This window comes from Dermacentor andersoni, chromosome 11 (genome assembly GCF_023375885.2).
Source record: "Dermacentor andersoni chromosome 11, qqDerAnde1_hic_scaffold, whole genome shotgun sequence".
In the NCBI taxonomy this organism is placed as follows: domain Eukaryota; kingdom Metazoa; phylum Arthropoda; class Arachnida; order Ixodida; family Ixodidae; genus Dermacentor; species Dermacentor andersoni.
Window position 1 is genome coordinate 46,258,153 of NC_092824.1, and position 16,545 is coordinate 46,274,697.

Genomic DNA, 16,545 nt, shown 5'->3' on the forward strand with positions numbered 1-16,545 from the left:
ATTACTGAGCAGCCCAGTTCACTTGCATTGTCTCTAGAGCTTTATCGATCTTCAATGCGATGCCGAAAAGGCTTGACTACTTTGGGACTTTTGGTGCATGCATGCGTAGCATATTTCTTTTACAAAAACTTGGAATTTTTTCCAAGTGGCACCTTTTGCCTTCAGGTTGTGTCCGGATGACTTGATTGCCTGTGGTACTGTTTCAAGTCCCGTCAGGTGAATGTCAAAACGTACGGACCGCAGGACATCATCCTAAATGTGAGAGGTCTGCCACTTCAGGTTTCTGAGTGCCACGTCAATCACGCGCTCGAATGTGGCAGGTGCCTAGAAAAAAAAAAAAAACACTGTACACTTGAATTCGAAGACTATGTCCGGCCAAATATCCCTAGTACTTTGCTGGTTCGTTTCAACATCTTTTAAGTTAGCCATAATTCAGATTCATCGACCGAGAATATTTTGCAATAAAGAGTCTAATCAGGAAGACTCGATCCACTTCCTTCTTGTGACTGTTTATTTGGCAACATTGGACACCTTGTAAAGGGGTATGGAGGCGAAATGCGAAAAAAACCCGTCTACTTAGATTTAGGTGCACGTTAATGATCGCCAGGGGGTCGAAATTTCCGTGTCCTCCACTACGGCGTGCCTCATTACCAGAAAGTGGTTTGACACGTAAAACCCGAGAAATTTTTCGTAAAGAAGTGTGTTCAACATTTCAGCGTGTAGTGTCAATCCTAACCGACAAGTCAGGCTATTTAGAACAAGTACACAGCTGGATGTCCGAGTGGCTTACACTTGCGCCAAGCAGTGGCCATCTGCCAGGCTGAGTGGTAGCGCTGCAGACATTGAATAGACGCGTTGACCGGCCTTGTCCGCCCTCTCTTCTCCTTTAATCCAATCACCCCCGTGAAAAAGCTAGGCCACCCTCGCGTATAACGAAGTGGAGACGAGCGGGTCATAACTTTCTCCGGCAGTCAACATGAACAACAACCCGTCCATGGGCGTGCATGTCGGTTGTGGGCATAAGCGGCTCTGTGAGATAGCTCGCATGTGAAGTCCGTTTGACGATGCGGTATGATCCGTCAAACTTTGTGAGAAGGTGTGTCGAAAGTTCAGACGTGATAGACCGCACGGACGACAAGTCAAGTGGGCCGGGAGTAAAGTTGGAATTGGTACTGCCACAACCACGATTGTATTTTTGTCATGGTCGGTCATCGGAGGTGAATGCTTGGTCTAATTGACGACCACCTCACGATATTATCTGGTAACGACCCAAACAGACGCACAACGTTGTGCGTCTTATTGATACGGTAAAGCCCTATCTATGGAATGTGAAGTATTTGGACCGTAGAGGGGAAAGTATACGGAAAATCCTGAAGTGCTTTGGGTAGCCGTATTATGCGCGCAAGTGACAAACGGGATACTGATGTGTGAGTATGTATGATCCAATAAAATGGATGTGGGAAGCCTGTAACCAAGGGTTCGATTGAAACTCTCCGTAAACCAATTAGTATGAGGATGGTACGCCGAGTCGGATCACTCAAAAACGCGGCTTTGAGCAAGGAAGTCTTCAACTGCCTACGACAGAAACACACGACCTCTACTGCTCAGCAGTTCCTAAGCTGGGTCATGACGAAGAATGAAATCGTTTGGCAGAAAGGACGCAACGACACTAGCGGTGTCTGCAAGTAGAGCAATGATTTCAGCACATGATGTAAGGTTATGGACTGCAACAGTAACATCCTTTGCCAGCGGGTGTTAGTGGTAGCACGCCGTAAAGGTCAATTCCCACAGGGTCGAAGGCACAAGCAAAGCACAGAATGGGCTGTAGTTAACCACGGAGATTTGCGGCGTTGCCATTGTCGGCGCAAGCGTTCAAATGTTTGGACAAAAGTAAAGATTTCTTGCCAAGAACAATGTTGTTGGGGGACCATACGACTTCCAGGTGGCTCTGTGCGCACATTTTCGGTCGGTGTGGAAAGATGAATTTATATCAGAACGCAAAGCCATCGCTCTAACACGGAAACCATCAACTACCATCAGTATGGTAGTTGCATGGATACAGGTCATCCCGGACGGCAAAATTGGCAGCTTGGTGACGCTGGTAACAGCAGATGAGAGATGCAGGCGATCTGGAAAGGGCATACAAAAAATGGGCACCCTTGCGCCATTTCGATGCGACGGTGTGGATGTTGGCCGAAGACACTGCCGCAGCGGTGGTGAGGGAGGCAATGTCAGCAGGTGATGGAGAGCGCGACATAGCATCTTCGTCATTATGCTGACTGCCGGAGCGTTAGACTACCCATTTGTCACAATCTTGAATGCGAAGATGCGACAGGACAAAACGTCCAGAAGGGTCTTTTAAAGAGGGTTACCAACAACTGAACAAAGGTGCGAAGTTACTACGTTGAAAGCGCGGCCATATATATAGGGAGAAACCTTCCGAGGGGCCAAACGATGGCCAGACATCCTTTTTCTGTGGCGCTGTAGTGGCCTTCCAATTTGGTCAGTGCACGACTTGTGTAAGCAACGATGTACTTACAGTTGCCAGGTTTCCGCTGCGCAAGGACAGCGCCAGGCAAATACAGCTGAACTCGGTGTACACTTTAGTTGGAGCGCCGGGGTAATAGTGCTGAAATATAGGCGCAGACGCGAAAAGACGGCTTCAGGCCACGAATGCAGTTTGGAATGCTGGAGACCAGGAGGATAGGTCGTAGGCACCGCTTGTTATATAATTTAGGCAAAGTTGCGATCAAGCCGTCTAAACTAAGGTTGGAGGGCAAAGAAGGCACGGTGTACATTGAGTTTCTTAGGTTTTTCAAAACTCTGCTACATCCAGAGGTTTTGAAGGGTGCGGAAAGATTCCGTCTTGGATTAGGCCGAGACCTGGAGTTGCAAGCTTGCGTGCGACAAACTTGCACTTTCTCAGGCTCCGATGTATGCCTGTGCTGGTCAAGTACGTCAAGATTTGCCTAAGGTAAAAAAAAAAAAAGATGTTTAGGGTTCACGTTTAAGATAGCATTCCCACAGAGGGAAAGTGGTCACTCCAGCCCTTTTCCCCCTGTTGAGTTTTTCTTTATCTCTCCCGCTAGGTGACGTGGCCCCTTTTTAGTGCAGTCCCACAGCAACTACACAGGATCCGCATAAGCAGCTTCACCCTCAAAAGAGAATCTATTTAGAAAAGCCAAACGCCTTGAGTGGGGTGAAGAATGCTTTGCAATAAATATCAGCGGCTGATACGTGCAAATTTTTGTCAGTAGCTGCGTAGCTGTTCTAGGAAAGTTAGCCGGCAGCTGGTTTGTGTCTCCAAGGAATTGCGCAGCTGTAAGCGCTCGAAGAATGTGCCCTTTATACGATGGACATGTGGTGCTACGCAGCTACGGGGCAGACGTAGCTCCGCAGATGAGTAGCAGCTGCGTGGCTGTGTTGCTTTGTCCGCAAAATTCTGCGACGTGCTGCCGTCAAATAATAATAATAATTAATGCTTTATTTGTCGTAAAAGCAGCAGATACAAAACGGGTCAGCCGATGCAAATGAGGTTTCTCCAGCTGTGCCCGGCAGTCAGTTGCAGGGACGCAATAAACTACAGGAGTGACGAAAAAAAGGAAAACGAACCAAAAGGAGAAAGAAGAAATTTAAGAAAAATAAAAGTGTATGCAGTAAATTGGGGTCCAATGCTACATGAAGAAATAATGAAAACAAACAGACATCAAACACCGTTAGATGAGTTTTCCCTTAATTTCAGAGCATGTTTCAACGAAGTGGAAAAAATTTCCGTGGGCACGGAATTAAATGTATCGGGTACATAGTAACTTCGCACAAAACGTCCAAATCGCGTATAACATCAGGGTGTACAAAACATGGGGTGACGCCTAAGTGGTCTTGTGGGCACAAGAGGATACAGAAAATCACTATTCCAGAGATGACAGCAAATAAAAGCCTGAAAAAAATATTGCATCAAAGGAAGGCAACTGTAATAGAGAAAACATGCTTGTATCACCACGAATATTACATTATAGGCAACATTTCATAGCAATGATTTTAATATACAGTTTATTTTTGAACGGAATGTGAAAGAAGAAAGGTAAAATACTGTTATACCGTATCTCAGCATACTGTAACGAAGGGCATGAACAAATATGTTGTGCACAGAAAAAGGGAGGACGAAGCCGATGTTGTATATAGTACATGATAACGCCGGCATTGTATTACAGAGAAGAGCTAGTTGACTGTTCCATGTCATAGCAGCGTGGAAGCTACTTGTACATTACATTCGGCTATGGAAGGAGAGGAGAGGATTGAGAATTGGTTTATCGTGAACCAGGAAGGAAGATTGGGAAAGCGGGATAAATTCGTCTATATGATGGTAGAAACAAAGCAGGTTTGTTTTTTGTTTGTTAATAGAGAGAGCTTCTGGAAAACCAGTTCATGACAGGCACAATTTCACTGTAGCATTGCAAGTGATGAAATGAAAACAGAGTGCGGGACAAGAAGAACAGTGTCATTGGCGTATTGAAATGTTTGACATTGACATGTAGCTATACACAGACCATTTCCATAAAAGTTAACTAGTAGTGAAGATAACACGGATCCCTACGGGACACCAGACTTCAAGAAAACTTTCTAACAATCGGGATCACCTACCTTGGCAACCTGTGAATGATTAAATAATAGTTAGTTTAGAATTGGTTCAAAGGCTGCCGAAATTCCAAGAGATGTAGTCTGCGCAAAAGTAATGTGTGCACTACGGAGTCAAAAGCTTTGCTTACACCCAGCAAAAGAGCCGTCACTACCTCCTTGTTATCGAAAGCCGAGAAGAATAAATCATGTAATTGTTGCAAGAGTACTTCAGCTTCCCATGAATGATGTCAAATTGAGAAGTTGATAATAAATTGTTTTGTTTTGAGAAAGCCAGTCATCACTGTAGATAAGTGTTTTTCCAGAACTTCAGTAATTGCAGGTAAAATTAAAATCGGCCTGTAATTGTCAACCTGATTGAACAAGCCGTTTTTCTGCAATGGTGTAACAACTGCAGTTTTTAGCTCATCTAAAAGAAAACCGAGTTCAACATAAGCGTTCAGCATAAAGAATTGTATACCATGAGTGTGAGCTGGCTGAGTAATCCACGATACTTTATTGAAGTGAACATTGAGATCTGTAACGGGAGATTCCAAATTATCGAAATGTTTCCTGAAAACGTCGACTGATTGGCCTAGATGGCGAACGAATATTTGTTTAATCATCGACCACATTTTTGAGCGTTGTGCCTATTTTCCTAAAATGATTTACTGTAATATAAGCGCCTTCCAGAACAAAGTAACGCAGTCACCCTGTTTCTATCAACTTTGCATAGATTCCTCAGAGCGTTGTTGCTAGGCGAGTTCTTACATTTTCGCCAAAGTTTATGTTTCTATTTTACAGCCTTAGGAATCCTCGGTGTAACCAAGGCCATTTAGCAATGCGTTTCTTTAATTTTTATTGCTTTCCGTGCCCTGTATTTAAATTTTTTAAGAACAATTACAAAACTAGTGTGAACACTTTGTGTTATGTACTGGGAATTACTTTATTCCGCACGTAGTGCACATAATGAACGTAGCCTTGTCGGGGAGATGACAACCACACAACATCACTTGGCGCGAACACACTGCCCACATGACTGTCCCGCAACAGGGCTTACCAGGGTTGTGGCGCCACCCATCGACACAGTAGTGAACGTTCACGTGTAGTCCGGACACTCCCACTATGCGGCTGCACCCGTCCGCATCCGAGGACCCTAAACCCGAACTCATCACGGACACAATACTTTTTCCCCCTTAGAAGTATGCCTTGTACCAGGTAGGCTGCCGTCTGATCCGTGCTGGTTGTTTTCGTATGCTCGATTCAGATTCGAGTGGACATGCCGGACAGGCCGCCATTGCAATATGAACCTTGCAACGTTTAACGCTAGAACGTTATCTAGTGAGGCGAGTCTAGCAGTGCTATTGGAGGAATTAGAGGGCAGTAAATGGGATATAACAGGGCTCAGTGAAGTTAGGAAGCCAAAAGAAGCATATACAGTGCTAAAAAGCGGGCACGTCCTGTGCTACCGGGGCTTAGCGGAGAGACGAGAACTAGGAGTCGCATTCCTGATTAATAAGAATATAGCATGTAACATACAGGAATTCTATAGCATTAACGAGAGGGTGACAGGTCTTGTTGTGAAACTTGATAAGAGGTACAAAATAAAGGTTGTACAGGTCTACGCCCCTACATCCAGTCATGATGACCAGGAGGTCGAAAGCTTCTATGAAGACGTGGACTCGGCAATGGGTAGAGTGGAAACAAAATACACGATACTGATGGGCGACTTCAATGCCAAGGTAGGCAAGAAGCAGGCTGGAGACAAGGAAGTATGGGAATATGGCATAGGCACTAGGAATAGCAGGGGAGAGTTATTAGTAGAGTTTGCGGAACAGAATAATATGCGGATAATGAATACCTTCTTCCGCAAGCGGGATAGCCGAAAGTGGACGTGGAGGAGCCCGAACGGCGAGACTAGAAATGAAATAGACTTCATACTCTGCGCTAACCCTGGCATCATACAATATGTGGACGTGCTCAGCAAGGTGCGCTGCAGTGACCATAGGATGGTAAGAACTGGAATTAGCCTAGACCTGAGGAGGGAACGGAAGAAACTGGTACATACGAAGCCGATCAATGAGTTAGCGGTAAGAAGGAAAATAGAGGAATTCCAGATCAAGCTACAGAACAGGTATTCGGCTTTAACTCAGGAAGAGGACCTTAGTGTTGAAGCAATGAACGACAATCTTGTGGGAATCATTAAGGAGTGTGCAATAGAAGTCGGTGGTAACTCCGTTAGACAGGATACCAGTAAGCTATCGCAGGAGACGAAAGATCTGATCAAGAAACGCCAATGTATGAAAGCCTCTAGCCCTACAGCTAGAATAGAACTGACAGAACTTTCGAAGTTAATCAACAAGCGTAAGACAGCTCACGTAAGGAAGTATAATATGGATAGAATTGAACATGCTCTCAGGAACGGAGGAAGCCTAAAAGCAGTGAAGAAACTAGGAATAGGCAAGAATCAGATGTATGCGTTAAGATACAAAGCTGGCAATATCATTACTAATATGAATGGGATGGTTCAAGTGGCTGAAGAGTTCTTTAGAGATTTGTACAGCTCGAGTGGCACCAACGACGATAACGGAAGAGAGAATAGTCTAGAGGAATTTGAAATCCCACAAGTAACGCCGGAAGACGTAAAGAAAGCCTTGGGAGCTATGCAAAGGGGGAAGGCAGCTGGGGAGGATCAGGTAACAGCAGATTTGTTGAAGAATGGTGGGCAGATTCTTCTAGAGGAACTGGCCACACTGTATATGCAATGCCTCATGTCTTCGAGCGTACCGGAATCATGGAAAAACGCTAACATAATTCTAATCCATAAGAAAGGAGACGTCAATAACGTGAAAAATTCTAGACCGATCAGCTTACTGTCCGTTGCCTACAAAGTATTTACTAAGGTAATTGCAAATAGAATCAGGAACACCTTAGACTTCAGTCAACCAAAGGACCAGGCGGGATTCCGTAAAGGCTACTCAACAATAGACCATATTCACACTATCAATCAGGTGATAGAGAAATGTGCGGAATATAACCAACCCTTATATATAGCTTTCATTGATTACGAGAAAGCGTTTGATTCAGTCGAAACCTCAGCAGTCATGGAGCCATTGCGGAATCAGGGTATAGACGAGCCGTATGTAAAAATACTGAACGATATCTATAGCGGCTTTAAAGCCACCGTAGTCCTCCATAAAGAAAGCAACGAAATCGCAATAAAGAAAGGCTTCAGGCAGGGAGATACGATCTCTCTAATGCTATTCACAGCGTGTTTACAGGAGGTATTCAGAGACCTTGATTGGGAAGAATTCGGGATAAGAATTAATGGACAATACCTTAGTAACTTGCGATTCGCTGATGATATTGGCTTGCTTAGCAACTCAGGGGACCAACTGCAATGGATGCTTACTGACCTGTAGAGGCAAAGCCAAAGGGCGGGTCTAAAAATTTATCTGCAGAAAACTAAAGTAATGTTTAACAGTCTCGGAAGAGAAGAGCAGTTTACGACAGGTGGTGAGGCACTGGTAGTGGTAAGGGAATACATCTACTTAGGACAGGTAGTTACTGCGGATCCGGATCATGAGACTGAAATAATCAAAAGAATAAGAATGTGCTGGGGTGTGTTTGGCAGGCATTCTCAGATCATGAACAGCAGGTTTCCATTATCCCTCAAGAGAAAAGTATATAACAGCTGTGTCTTACCAGTACTCACGTACGGAGCAGAAACCTGGAGGCCTACGAAAGGGTTCTACTTAAATTGAGGACGATGCAACGAGCTATGGAAAGAAGAATGATAGGTGTAACGTTAATGGATAAGAAAAGAGCTGATTGGGTGAGGGAACAAACGCGAGTTTCTGATATCTTAGTTGAAATCAAGAAAAAAAAAATGGGCATGGGCTGGACATGTAATGAGGAGGGAAGATAACTGATGGTCATTAAGGGTTACGGAGTGGATTCCAAGAGAAGCGTTGCAGAGGGCGGCAGAAAGTTAGGTGGGCGGATAAGATTAAGTTTGCAGGGACAACATGGCCACAATTAGTACATGACCGGGGTAGTTGGAGAAGTATGGGAGAGGCCTTTGCCCTGCACTGGGCGTAATCAGACTGATGATGATGATGATGATGATGATGGTGGTGGCATAGCTGGTGTGTTTTCCGCTGGATGACGGTCCATGCCCCCCGTGAGCGTTGCTGAGGCTTGTCTGTCCAGCTTAACTTCGCCGGTGCGCTTCCTGAGCTGGTTTTAATGGCGTCTCACAATTCTTCCTGCGCATTTCACAAGCCAAGATCTGTGGCCCATCCTGTTAACTAGAGTTCCTTCTGTCCAGTGTGGCGCCTTGCTGAATTGTTTTGCCCATATGGCTTCTCCTTGCATGAGTTGATGACTCTTGGGTAGGTCAGGTTGTGCAGCCTCCTGTCCTTCCGATGCAATGATGAGGTCCAACTGGTTTGGCTGCTCCCGTCCGTACATGGTACTTTAGCCGCTGTTAGCCCGCTTGACTGATGCACAGTGGTATGCCGCTGAAACAGAAAAATATGGACGACGCTTAAGCTTCGCTTTCAAGAGTGGAACGCGACAGCGTTAACGTCGACCCGCCAAGGGGTGTAAGACATTGCGCTATGGCGCAGCGATCATTTATGAGGCGCCCTGTATCGGGTAGACTGCCATCGTCTAGTCAGCGCATCTGCTTTCTGATAACGACTACCGGCACGGTACTGGAGGTCGTAGTTGCATGCTTCAAGAGTGGAACGCGATAGGGTTCCCGTCGACCCGCCAAGGGCTGTAAGACATTGCGCTATGGCGCAGCTATCACTTTTGAGGCGCCCTGCATCGGACTTTGCGGCCACCAATCACGCGGTGAGCGCCGAGCAATGCAGCGTTCGGCGCGGCAACGACACGTGCGCCTGAGCAAGCGGAACGAAGCAAAGAACTCGGTGGACGCTTAAGCTTCGCCTTCAAGAGTGGAACGCGATAGCGTTCCCGTCGACCCGCCAAGGGGTGTAACACATTGCGCTTTGGCGCAGCAATCACTTATGCGGCGCCCTGCATCGGGTAGACTGCCATAGTCTACTCAGCGCATCTGCATTCTGATAACGACTACCGGCATGGTACTGGAGGTCGTAGTTGCATGCTTCAAGAGTGGAACGCGAAAGCGTTCCCGTCGACCCGCCAAGGGGTGTAAGACATTGCGCTATGGCGCAGCGATCACTTATGAGACGCCCTGCATCGGACTTCGCACCCACCAATCACGCGGTGAGCGCCGAGCAATGCAGCGTTCGCCGCGGCAACGATACGTGCGCCTGAGCAAGCGGAACGAACCAAAGAACTCGGTGTCTCGTAGGGAGAAATTATCTACGTGAGCCAAACGTCTTGATCAGCACGGAAAGCCGGGCCGCGACATGAAGGCCGACGCGATCATGGGGCTGACGCCATGATGGGATCGTCCTCTATCTCACTTGGGAGATAGAGTACGATAGAGGCATTCCTCGGAAAAAGAAGGAAGAGGGTCCTGTGTAGCTCAGGTGACAAAAGGCAATTTTTATTTATTCGTAAATGTATCACAGATTCCAATTGGAGCATTTAATGATGGCGGAGGAACAACAAGAAAATTATATAGACCATAAAACGGGAAAAAATGGCATTAAAGACTGCAAAAACATAATATACAATACCGAACACATAACGTTACAAGAATTTTACTGAGTTCTTCGCGCACAACAACCGTGATGGTTTTGGCGAAGTCGTTGGAGCCTAGTTTTTGTAGTTCACATTTCCGCTTAAACGCTTAAGCACTTCGCTGTCGTATGGCCCAAGTTGCACATACATCGTTTTCTCGTTGGCCATGGCTTCTTATAATGCTTCCTTGATGGTCTGGAGCAGGGTGTGAGCATTTCATGCTGAGAAGTCTTGTTTCACATGTCGGGAGAACGAAAACTTCTCTACGACATGTCGGTGTATGTCGGCGTGTCAAAAGGGGCAAATCATCATCTCCGTGAACCCCGTGGCGTTCTCATTTCGTAGCTGCCCCGTGCTTCTAGATGTGATTCGGTGTCTAGGAGAGTGCTATGAATTATGCCCAGTGTAGTTAGGCTTGGCTCTCAGTTCTCAAATCTAGTTTCTACGGCATCATTCAAAGATAAATACATATGCGCAACCCTGTCCTCGGAGTTCCAGTTGCTGAACGAGGTAAACCTCGCGTATGTATCCATTCAGCCTTCCGGCTTTTTAAACGATGACCCCTGGATTGTTCTAGCACGACAGGCGAAGCCGCGGCTATCACTGTGTTAGTTGACTTGACCATGGCTTTCTTGATTTTCTTTGACAGTATTCCGTACTTCTGCAGGAATCCTTGCAGTCGGCTCTTAGCTGGCTGATCGTAGGTGATTTTTGCCGGTCGTGGTCTTGGACACACAACGAAGCACCTCCATCAGATATGGCGCTGTGGTGATGGTAAAGAACGAGTCAGTGCCAAAAATTTGACTCATGAGTCTAACTTGAAAAAAACCTAGTAACACTAAAAGGACAACGATAGTCGCGAGCAATATCGTGAGCCGTCAAAAACTCATCTACGGAAGTAGTGCGTCGGCTATTTATACATGACACTTCACACTTTCCAGTGCAATTGCTGGTGCTGGCATACGTTCCCGAAATGTATCTACTCCACTTTTCTTGTCACGCACGCAATCGGATCAGACAAGATTATTCGGCTATCGAAGGAGCCACCACATTCGCGAATGTTCCTTTGCATAAAGGTGCACCATGCACCGAGCGCTAGCTCTGCTACATTGGTAAGCCGGCAAAAACTCGTCAGCGGTAAAGCATAACATTTCTACTTCGCGCGTCTAACCTTAACTTTCATCATCGCAAATGGCTAGCTTTTGTAGGCAGTGTATCTTCTTACTCTAGAATTTCCTGGTACCCAGTGAGATTGCCGCTTCGTCTAAAGGAGACCTGTGTACATCAGTATAGTGTCAAATTATTATTTTCCAAACTACCATCAAATTAGAGATAAATCCATTCGACGCATTGACAGCCGACCTAAGTTAAGGTCAACGTTTCCCTTTGTAAAGTGTCGTATTGTATCAACGCTGAATTTTCAACATAAACGCTTACCAAGCAGATCGGTATACCCTACTTCTTGGAATACATATGAGCTCACATATACACTGCACGTATGCACAAAATAAGCCAGACCTTATGTGTATAGGTTAGACAATAAATAATGACCTCTGAAATGCGCGCTTAACACAACAACTTAGTAACAATTTTCACTGTACTAGATAATGTCACCGCGTGAATGTCAGAATTAATATCTATTCCTGCGTGAAGCTGATAGCAGCTCTGAGGAAAAAAGAATACGAGAACAGTTTTGTCGTGTTTGACGGAAGGACAGCGCAACGCTCGAGCGAAAACAATACGGCTTTATTTAGCCATCGACTTAACGGCGGCTGGCGAAGTGCCCGGTTCTATGTTATAGGAATGAAAGCGCGCGCCAGCTTGAATGCCGGTGCTTTAAAGCGCAACCAAAGAGTGATAACGCTTGAGCCATTACCACGGCGCATGCCTAGCTGTGACGACTTGCTGCCTAGGCACGCTACATACCAAGTTTCACTACGAGGAACGTTTTGGGTTTTTAATACAACATTCACAGTTTCTTGCGTATTATTTCGCTAAAGCTGCTGGTCCCTAAAGAGGGCAAAGGAATGACGTTCTTATATTTTTTTACTCTTCTTTGTACCCTTACTGCTGGCAGCCCTCACAAAACCGCCAAGAGTGCTACTTAGTACCAGATACCTAGGTGGGAATATTTATTGGAGGTAAATGCGCATTTAAACTATAACACATTGCATTTGTTTTTTGTTGCAAAGCCTCATTATGGTTGCCGTAGGTGCGCTCAAGAATTATCCCTTTCTTTATTGTTCATATTCGTTTTAATATATTTACAATAATTATAAGTAAATATTGCCACGGCGTGAAATCTGCGATGTACGAGAGCCTACAATAGAATCACCGATGTATTAAGCGAAATTTGACCATGTTAGCAGTGTTAGTAGAAGCTGTTCGTACCTTTCGTAAGGCGGGTTTGCCACGTGCGGTTAGCACAACTTTACGGTGATAATATCGGCCACATGTTAACACCAGCCCTAATGTACTCAGCGCTAACCTAATGTGTAGGCACACATATCACTCTGCTCTTCAGGCAAACATGTGGGGCTTTTCTCGGGATGTCAAGGGTTCCACTGAAGCTATTTGCTTTTCTTCAGTGTTTCGGCCATCTCATTTGCGTAGCCTAAGTTGATTCTCTTAGCAAGTGAACGGTCATCATAAGGGGCGCCTGAATAACTGAATTGCTTTTTCTTTGGACACGCACATAGCCCACTTCATACACCAAGCGAGAAACATGACAGAATATCAAGAATATAATCACTGTCGAGTCGTTGCGCCCTTTCACCTTTGCGCCGTTGCCATCAACCACGTCATGAAGCATATCTGTCTTGAGAACGCCTCCATAAAGCGGACACTGCGTGCACTTGTTCTGACATGGCAAGTTTCGCCTGATGAGGTACTCCGACAAAAAATTCTCATGAACAAATTTAAACGCTTGCTATTAGGTGTCTGTGGGCTCCCAAGAACAGTACGAACTATCATATACGAAGATTTTTCAGCATTGTGTGGCCCCCTATGACACAGGTGCGGTGGCCTCCAGCTGATTCATTTATTGCAGTATCGTGCCTTTAAGTAAATACATCCGTTAATATATCCTAATAGGTTCTTGTGATTGCTGTGTTTTTTTTTCGTTGTAAAACATCATACACATCAAACGCACACGTTTGAATCCGTGTGAAGTCAAGCTTTCTTGGCGTGGTAACTGTCCTAAAGCTCTGTGTGCTCTGGAGCGCGTATTTCACTATAGCGATTATGTGCTTGCCTGCCCAATCACCAAAATGCGTCAACAGCATCCGCACCGCCCAAATGGTCCCCGCTACCACGGAGAACAGTTTATGCCGGATCACCACTGGATTCATCACGCAGCCTCTAGCAGCAACCTACTTTACTCGCCCCTCCCCACCCGCCTACTCGGCAAGAAGCCGACTGAGCTGAATCGCTACAGTCAACTAATGGAACCCTAGTTACTTTTGTTGTAATTATGGAAGTACGTGCTTGAAGGTACATGACCATTTTACTGAGGATGTGAGGATATTTTTCGCTGTATGACTGCCTAAATCAGTTCAGAACATAGTAAGCGACTAGCTATGTCATCTATAGCGGTAGTGAATATGGGGCCACGCACATGGTGTTTTGTTATGTGAGTGCTCTCCTGTATGTGATTGCTTATGGGCAGCACTCACAGTCGGCAAGGAGTGGAAGGGCTCACTTAGAATGATTCTGTGTTAAAGCATACAAATATATTTCAGGCAACATAAGCGCCAACAAGCTTGAATCACCTGAACAAATGAACGGTTACCAGTGTTTGAACGAAAGGTGTCGCGTATGAAACGGGGTAAACAATGATAGCATTATTTAGTTTCTTATTATATCGTCTATCCCTTGAATTTTAGAAGAGCTACAAGAACTTTCAGCCCGTTAAGAAATTGTACAGAAAGAGAGACAGAGAGAGAGACAAACTAAAAAGCAAGCAGAAAAAAGGCAGAGACGTCAACCAGACGAGCCTTCTGTTTTCGGCCCTGAACTGGGAGTCGTTGAACGGGCGAGTAGAAAGAGAAAAAAGAAAAGACACAGCTAACATGGTCTGTGTACATTGCACTGGGTACCGCGAAGTGCCGTGCCACCTTAGTCAAGTAACTAATATCCTTTTTCACTTTAACTCCAATAGAAGAAAGTGGGTGAGCCATGGTGCTTACGTGAAACATGCAAGCACTGCATTAAGAGCATGCACCAGTTGCATTGCGCTTCGCGCTGACAAAGTATGCAGCTCATTCAAGAGTATGCGAAGACTGTTCATGAGGAACCGAAGCATCACAATCACTTGGCGGTCTTAGTCCGGCAATTTATCTGCAGTCGGCGCGAGGAACTCTACGATGGTGCGTGGTATCCCTTGAAACCGAAGTTGCTTCGGCTACGGTACCGGCTGTGGCTTCAGTTGCAGCTGAGGCTGTAGCTTTGGGAGCGCTCCTGTACTACTACGGTGCAGAGGAGGAGATGGAGTCGGAGACAACGTACTCTTCATGGAAGCATCTGCGTTCTTTGAAGTCTGACGGCGTCGGAACGTCGCTTCCTAATGGCCGTAGTTGCTTCCCGACACGACGAACGGTCTCTCGCCATCTGCTTCAATACCAACGCTTCCTGCTTCGTTTTACGGAAGTCGGAAAATTCATGGGTAGCAAGACGATTGGGGCATTTGACAGGTGTAGCCGCACATGAGCCCGCAACGTGGATGTCTGCAGCGCGCGCGAACTCTGGTGTTCCGCTTTGTCGCGCACCTTACTTAGAGTGATATTACATAGATGTACTTAAGAGCGCCCAGCGACAGATGGTTTGTCGAGTTGTCAAAAACGTTTTTCTTTATATTAAATTAGGCAATCTTTTCTGTCAAACATTGTTGATAAAAAATGGCTGTTTAGTGCCGTGGGCAACTGGCTGTCATTTGTGTGCGCGTGGAAACGATTCATCATTGTTTTACACGTAGTAGGGAAGGCGTGTTCTTTGTAACATTGTTGAAAGAACAGTAAAAAAAAGTTCGAGATGTCCACACAATGCATTTTCTTCTTCAGGAAATTTTTGCTGACCCACTATATCGCATATTTAGCCTACATACCCTTTGCTGCCGTAGAGGGTGCTACAAGCACGCTAATCACCGCGAGACATTGATGGCTTTCTTTTTTAATCTGTTACTTACATTCGTAGTGTGCGTACCGCTCAAAAATGAATGCCATACTAGACATGTTTGTTGGACGCTTGCGTTTGCTTGCCTTTCAAGTCGCGTTCAATATCAGTAGTGCTTCAAATTCTATAGGTTTTTTTTTTTACTCTCATGTGGTAATGAAGAGACATGCCTTACGGGCCTGAAGTTTAGAGAACAGGGCTGCTCTGATCCACGGTTGAGGTTTTGTTCCGCCATCGGTCGCACTCTATAGTCTTCTTACAGTGACGGAAGACAAGAACATGTCCACCCTGCTACCCACCTGCCCCCTTACTTACCGCAAATTTCCTAGAATGACCGAAGAAACCCTTCGCATTAAACGACTGGCACGTTCAACAGAGCGTAGTCTCCAATTACCAAACTCGTGAAGATCAACAGCTTTTATTGTGGCATAGGCACGTGGCGAGACTATATAATAAAGAATTATTGCTTTTTATGCCCTAAATAATTAGACTGCTAGAGAAAAGAACTCAGTTCATAACGCCAAGCAAATTTCATTCACACTCGCAACGCATCCTCGTTATTCAGACTCCAGAGAACGCGCTCGCGATACCAATTAACACATTATTCTTGAACGCTGTATGGTCTTCCAGAAAATACGCCATGACATTTTGTGGCTGAACTCGTTTTCGCTGGTTTGATCTTACCATGGCAGCCGTATTTCAACGCGAGTGAAATGCAAAACGCTTGCCTACTCAGGCTTAGGTTTACGTCAGTGAACCCCGGACAAAGTTAATTCGGCATTTCCGTCTGTGGCGTGTCTAACAATGAGAGCGTGGTTTTCGCAAGTAAAACTCCCAAGCTCATTTTATTTATTTTTAATTTAAAGCAAGACAGGCACATGACGTATAAGTTTGCAGGCGCGCGGTTAGATTATTAGCGCTTGTGGTAGAGAGAGAGAGGTGCTTGCATGCTTGCATAAGACCGCTGACACGCTACTCTGCATAGAGATGGGGAATGGTATTAAGATATTCTAGAGGCGAGTGAAAAAAATCGAAAGACATATAAGACGCGTAAATCGACCAGACACTACAATTTACAGATAA